Below are 7,605 nucleotides of genomic sequence, written 5' to 3' on the forward strand. Positions count from 1 at the left end.
GTACTGCATGGCTCTTGTAAGGGGCATTGCAAGTTCCTCCGTCCTAATTTTTGGCAGCATTTGCTTGGAAGGCATAGGCAAAGACTATGGGAGACCCCCTCCCCAATAATGGGAATAATGTTTTTAATATGCTTTACTGCATGGCTCTTGTAAGGGGCATTGCAAGTTCCTCCGTCCTAATTTTTGGCAGCTTTTGCTTGGAAGGCATAGGCAAAGACTATGGGAGACCCACTCCCCAATAATGGGAATAATGTTTTTAATATGCTGTACAGCATGGCTCTTGTAAGGGGCATTAAAATCATCTTATTAAGCTACTGTGACTTCCACGTCTCTTCCAAGGGTCATTGATATTGTCTTTTTATTCCACTGGGACCTCCACATCTCTTCCAAGGGGCATTAAAACCGTCTTGCTAAGCTACTGTGACCTCCACGTCTCTTCCAAGGGGCATTAAAACCGTCTAATTAAACCACTCTGAACTCCACGTCTCTTCCGAGGGGCATTAAAATGGTCTTGTTAAGCTACTGTGACCTCCATGTCTCTTCCTAGGGTCATTGATATTCTCTTTTTATTCCACTGTAACCTCCACCACTCTTCTGAGGGGCATTGATATTGTCTTTTTATTCCACTGGGACCTCCACCACTCTTCCAAGGGGCATTGATATTGTCACTTTATTCCACTGCGACCTCCGCCACTCTTCAAAGGGGCATTTATATTGTCTTTTTATTCCACTGGGACCTCCACGTCTCTTCCAAGGGACATTAAAACAGTCTTGTTAAGCTACTGTGACCTCCACGTCTCTTCCAAGGGTCATTGATTTTGTCTTTTTATTCCACTGGGACCTCCACCACTCTGCCAAGGGGCATTGATATTGTCTTTCTATTCCACTGCGACCTCCACCTCTCTTCCAAGGGACATTGCTATTGTCTTTTTATTCCACTGGGAGCTCCACGTCTCTTTCAAGGGGCATTAGAACCGTCTTGTTAAACCACTCTGAACTCCACGTCTCTTCCAAGGGGCATTAAAATTGTCTTGTTAAGCTACTGTGACCTCCACGTCTCTTCCAAGGGGCATTAAAACCATCTTGTTAAACCACTCTGAACTCCACAGCTCTTCCAAGGGGCCTTGAAATGTTGTTTTTAATTACCTCTAACCTCCACGACTCTTCCAACGGGCATTGCATTTCCTCCTAACTTTAGTCAGCTTTTGCTTTTCAATGCATAGGCGAACACTAAGGGAGACCCACTCCCCAATAATGGGTAGAAGGTTTTTAGTACGCTGTAATCCACATCTGTTTCAAGAGTCATTGCAGAGCCTCATAATTTTTGGAAGTCCTTCCATTCACTGCTTAGGCCAAGAGTGTACAGGAGACCCAGTTGCTATAAATGGAAAAAACGGTTTAGTTAAGGCCCTCTGACCTCCATGTCACTTCCAAGGGGCATTGGAGTGCCTCATAATTTTTGGTAGGCATTGCACTCACTGTATGCCCTATAACTGTGTAGCCGAGCCACTCCTTTTGGTACAGAAACATATCCTACCAAACATGTGTGGTTGACTCGCCTGATATTGATGTGAATGGTCCCTGATCCTCCTGCTTTCTCCTTTGCCACCACCTCATCCATCGTTCATCACCTGAAGCTTTGATTTAACGGGAGTCATAGAACTGGGATAGTAGCAGGAAAACATCCAGCAATCCTTGGAGAAGGTAGGATATGTGCCAAAACGCTGACCACCTCAGGCCTAGCCACTACTACATACATGCGCTCGCATTCCAAGGAATAGAAAGCTAAGGAGATGGATGGCCTCATGATCATGATTAATTAACTCATTGTGTAGGAGGCCGACCACTGCTGCTGTCTATCTTCTGAACTTGGCGTTGAAGCCTGATTGACCCAGGACCCGCAATCCTCTATGTCTGGAGGAGGTGTTGCATCCCAGTGTCCAACTGAGTCCCGGCTTCCACAATATTAACCCAGTGTGAAGGCGTCAGTAAGATGGACCATCCCTGGCCACATTCACTTGTCCACGTGTTTGTGGTTAGGCTGTCCTTCCCACTAAATGCACTGGGGAGGGCACAGGTAATGTTTTGGTATGCTCGCTTGTGTATAAGGTGCACCGGGACAAATAGGGGTGGCTGGGGACTGTTTATGGACACCCGGCCACCCCCAGGCGGCAAGGAAACCGTGTGTGGGCACCCAGCCGCGGGGCGGCTCGGAACCGAATATGGACACCTGGCCGCCCCCTGGCGGCTGGGGACCAAGCGTGGACTCCCGGCCGCCGGGCGGCTGGGTACTGAGTATGGATACCAGGCCGCCGACGCAGCCATGACGTGGTGGCCAGTTTCCACCTCCACATGCCTAAAATGCCCAATTTCAAGAACAAGCAAGCAAGCAGTATGGTATTGCAGACTGGGGGTGGGTGGGTGGCAGGTTGCATACTTGCGCTTGCATTGCAAGGAATGGGGGAGGTAAAAATGAACACTGCAGCAAGGATCACTTCTGATGGGCACACTTTTAGGCAGCGACCTGGGTGTCAGAGATGCTTCCAGAGGTCTCCCCATGCTGTTTCCAAGTCTTTTCAGCACTGTATGCATGTGTCACACAGTACATGGCCAGATAAGGTTGTAAAATGTTAAAATGACATTTCCTGGTGAATGCATTTGTCACGGTTGAAAGCAATACAAAAGTGCAAAAACGCATAAAAATGCTACTTGTGATCATAGCCCAAGGTGTGGAGGAGTATTTTTGTTTTTGGTTATTTATTTTACCTTAAACACAAGTCTTTACCCTGGAAAGGATGTTCCTTAACAGATTTCACAGGAAAACCATTTCAGTTTCGTTTTTGAACGTTTTATTGTGAGCCCGAAAAAGTTATTGACAGCAGTGACCTGGGGGTCAGAAATGCTTCCTGGGGTGATCCCCATGCTGTCCCCATGTCATTTGAGTACTGTCACTATCGTTTTGGGCACTTTTTATGCTTTCTACAGACTGCCGGGGGTGCAGCCACAAAAATGCTCGGGTCTCCCATAGACTAACATTGGGCTTGTTGCTTGGGTCGAGCACCCGAGTATCACGGTGAGCTTGGCCCGAGCTTGTAGCACCCGAGCATTTTAGTGCTCGATCAACACTAGTAAATACCTCATACAAAAAAATCCAATCAGTCCTGTGCTATATACTGTCCCAAAGATACACAAGGGACTTCAATATCTGCAAGGTAGGCCCATTGTTGCCGATACTGATTCCATTTTCTCTCCCTTGTCAATCTTTTGGATACAATATTCCGACTCTATGTTAAGGAGACCGAGTCTTAGGCACTGGATACTGGTAATTTTCTATCAAAAATCAAACAATTAGCTGTCCCAGATAACTCCATACTGGTATCATTTGATGTGTGCAGTTTGTACACATCAATTGACCATAAAAGTGACATCAATACCGTTATATCAGTTTTACAGGAAAATAATATATGTGGGGAAAATCGGGAATTCATTATCTGCCTATTGAAAATTGTTCTATACAGAAACTATTTTCGTGTTGGTGACCAATTTTACGATTAATGCCAGGGCTCAGCAATGGGGGTGAATGTTGCCCCGACATATGCTAATCTCTTCATGTCCAAAATTGAGGAGTCCTTTGTGTACCACATCCACCTGTACACACAACATTGTGTGACGTGGCTGCGGTACATAGATAACATCTTCGCTATCTGGACTGGTGACCTCTCATCCCTTGAAACTTTCTCGGGAGAAATCAGTTCAATTCACCCCACATTGAAATTCACCATGGTTAACTAACATGACCAGCTCAGTTTTCTGAACACCATGGTCTATGCACAACAGGGATGTTTTTTACGGAACTGTACACAAAATCCACAGATAAAAACTCTGTCCTATCCTATCAGAGCTTCCTCCCATCAACAGCCATTAAATCTCTCCCTAAAAGTCAATATCTACAAATTAACAAAATAGCCACTGACCCTATACATAGACAGAAACGTTAAAATGAGATGACAAATAAGTTTAGGACAAGGGCATATCCACAGAGTGAGTTGGAGAAAACATTACAGTCATGGCCAAAAGTATTGAGAATGACACCAAATTTATATTTTCACATGATCTGCTGGCCTCTGGTTTTTATTAGTGTTTGTCTGATGTTTATATCACATACAGAAATATAATTGCAATCATATTATCAGTACCAATAGGTTATATTGACAGTTAGAATGAGTTAATGCAGCAAGTCAATATTTGCAGTGTTGCCCCTTCTTCTTCAAGACCTCTGTAATTCTCCCTGGCATGCTCTCAATCAACTTTTGGACCAAATCCTGACTGTTAGCAGTCCATTCTTGCATAATCAATGCTTGCATTTTGCCAGAATTTGTTGGTTTTTGTTTGTCCACCCGTCTCTTGATGATTGACCACAAGTTCTCAATGGGATTAAGATCTGGGGAGTTTCCAGGCCGTGGACCCAAAATCTCTATGTTTTGTTCCATGAGCCATTTAGTTATCACCTTTGCTTTATGGCAAGGTGCTCCATCATGCTGGAAAAGGCATTGTTGGGCGCCAAACTGCTCTTGGACGGTTGGGAGAAGTTGCTCTTGGAGGACATTCTGGTACCATTCTTTATTCATGGCTGTGTTTTTAGGCAAGACTGTGAGTGAGCCGATTCCCTTGGCTTAGAACCAACCCCACACATGAATGGTTTCAGGATGCTTTACAGTTGGCATGAGACAAGACTGGTGGTAGCGCTCACCTCTTCTTCTCCGAATAAGCTGTTTTCCAGATGTCCCAAACAATCGAAAAGGGGATTCATCAGAGAAAATGACTTTGCCCCAGTCCTCAGCAGTCCACTCCCTGTACCTTTTGCAGAATATCAGTTGGTCCCTGATGTTTTTTCTGGAGAGAAGTGGCTTCTTTGCTGCCCTCCTTGAAACCAGCCCTTGCTCAAAGAGTCACCGCCTCACACTGCATGCAGAAGCACTCACACCAGCCTGCTGCCATTCCTGAGCAAGCTCGGCACTGCTGGTAGTCCGATCCCGCAGCTGAAACAGTTTTAAGATACGGTCCTGGCGCTTGCTGGTCTTTCTTGGGTGCCCTGGAGCCTTTTTGACAACAATGGAAGCTCTCTCCTTGAAGTTCTTGATGATGCGTTAGATTGTTGACTGAGGTGCAATCTTTGTAGCTGCGATACTCTTCCCTGTTAGGCCATTTTTGTGCAGTGTAATGATGGCTGCACGTGTTTCTTTAGAGATAACCATGGTTAACTGAAGAGAAACAATGATACCAAGAACCAGCCTCCTTTTAAAGTGTCCAGTGATGTCATTCTTACTTAATCATGACTGATTGATCGCCAGCCTTGTCCTCATCAACACCCACACCTGTGTTAATGGATCAATCACTAAAACGATGTTAGCTGCTCCTTTTAAGGCAGGACTGCAATGATGTTGAAATGTGTTTTGGGGGTTAAAGTTCATTTTCTGGGCAAATATTGACTTTGGAAGTACAGTAATTGCTGTTAAGCTGATCACTCTTTGACATTCAGGAGTATATGCAAATTGCCATTACAAAAAATGAAGCAGTAAACTTTGGAAAAATTACTATTTGTCTCATTCTCAATACTTTTGGCCATGACTGTACAATCCCTAGGGGAGGACAAATATAAAACTAATGAGCATAGAATCCCTTTTGTCTCCATTTTCAGCCAGTATAGCAGCACAGTTTGACATATATTGCGGTGCTATTGGCCATTGATAATAGATTCACAAGCACACATCCGGGCCTTCCAGGAATTTCCGATTATGGTTTATTGGAAGGCAGAATCACTTCATGAGGAACTAGTGAGGGCGGATATTGCAAGTAAAATACCATGACAAAGATTTTTATCTAAACCAATGTTTGGAACATTTCCATGCTTATCATATTGTAATTGCAATAATGTACGAAAAGGAGAGATATTTAAACATTTACATAAGGGTAGAGTGCTTAAAATCAAAGGCTATTATACCTACAACACTGACTGTGTGGTCTCTTTAATCACTTGTCCTTGTGGACTCCAATACATTGGAGAGACCATACAGCCAGTGAGACAGTGTATTTGCCAACATAAATCCAATATTAGAACGAAGAAAATTGAGCTTTCTATCCTTAAGCATTTTTGTGAGCATAAACATGGTGTCAGAACTCAGATTTCAGATTAAAGACAGTGTACCACACTTAAATAGAGGTGGGGATAGAATTAGACTTTTGAAACAAAAATAAATTATGTGGATTAGACGACTGGGGACCATGTACCCTAGAGGTCTGAATATGAAATACAATTCATTACCCTTTATCTAATTATATGTGCTCTTATTCTCTAGGCTTGCGGAACATGTGACATCTTATTGTGAGTATGGAGAGTAAAAGTGAGTGAAGTGAAAGTGTCTATTTTACATACAGTATATTTGGATCATCTACACATGATGCATGCAATGGTTTGGGTGGATTTTTTCACATATATGTATATTCTATTTGGTAGTATAACACTCTATGCATCTGAATACATATTGGGATATCACATTAAGTACAAATGATAGCGACATTATATAATATATACATCTACTTTTTAATACTAACCATATATGGATATGTGCAAAAATATTGGTAATCATTAGTTCCCTGGTGGATAATATGGGCTGACCACAACACAGCATTATATGACCTCTCAATATATGGGATGTGATGCCTTTTATATGCAATTAGTGCACATTACATTACAATATATACAGTGCCTGTTGAGCGGTACTGTGCGGCTTTATCTAAGCTGAGAATAAGCCCCTCCATGCAGAGATGTGAGGACTAGGGGTTCACACTAGTTAAATCATTCAGCATGTGTATGGCCCCCATGGGAGGAGCCATTACTTTATGACATCCAGCCATATGACTATGGAATGGGCAGCTACTAGCCCACATCATGTAATAGAGGCACATGACCTGGATGTAGTGACATGTAATCACATGATATCTGCATCAGAGCACCGGACATACATACAACTAGTGCAGGAGAAGCTATTAATCCCTAACTGGATACACCCATATACTGTGCACCAATGCCTGATACACTGACATGGGCAGTTACACCGATGTTTGAGAGATATTCCTTGATTGGTGTTTCCACATTAGGGGCGTTCCCCCTTCCTCTTACGAACTCTTTGAACTATGGGATGAATACACTACAGCAACATAATCATGAGCAAACTCCCAAGACGACAAGGAACTGCACATCACTGATACTCTTCTTACTTCACTATGTGATTTTATGTAAGTGTTGTTTTTAAATTGTATTATGATTTAACGCTATGTCTTTCGATTGTACACAGTCTCCATGGTAACATGGAAGGGACCTGTGGGAGGAGTCGGAAGGAGTGGCTCAATGGTTCCCAGATATAAAATGGCTCTGTGTACTGCATGTATGTTAGCTTCATTTGCCATTTTGTTTATGCTTGAAAAAGGCCGCTTGTTGGACAAAGCATTGCTTTTATGATGCATTTTGGAAGAATAAAGGAATAAACCTATTTCCCTGGTGCCTTGGAAATTATATGTCCATGTGTGGGTCACACAGTTACATGT

General features: G+C 43.2%; 1 long non-coding RNA gene across 1 annotated transcript in view; it reads left to right on the forward strand.

Moving 5' to 3' along the window:
• Positions 1 to 6,401, forward strand: part of LOC141271337 (uncharacterized) — a 150,996-nt gene extending 144,595 nt beyond the window's left edge. Inside the window, exon 3 of the long non-coding RNA XR_012321899.1 lies at positions 6,357 to 6,401. This is a non-coding gene — a long non-coding RNA (uncharacterized lncRNA). The remainder of the gene's footprint in view (positions 1 to 6,356) is intronic.
• Positions 6,402 to 7,605: the final 1,204 nt, after the last annotated feature.

The sequence above is a fragment of the Phyllobates terribilis genome, unplaced genomic scaffold (genome assembly GCF_046119375.1).
Source record: "Phyllobates terribilis strain yellow unplaced genomic scaffold, ASM4611937v1 Scaffold_5__5_contigs__length_657084704, whole genome shotgun sequence".
In the NCBI taxonomy this organism is placed as follows: Eukaryota; Metazoa; Chordata; class Amphibia; order Anura; family Dendrobatidae; genus Phyllobates; species Phyllobates terribilis.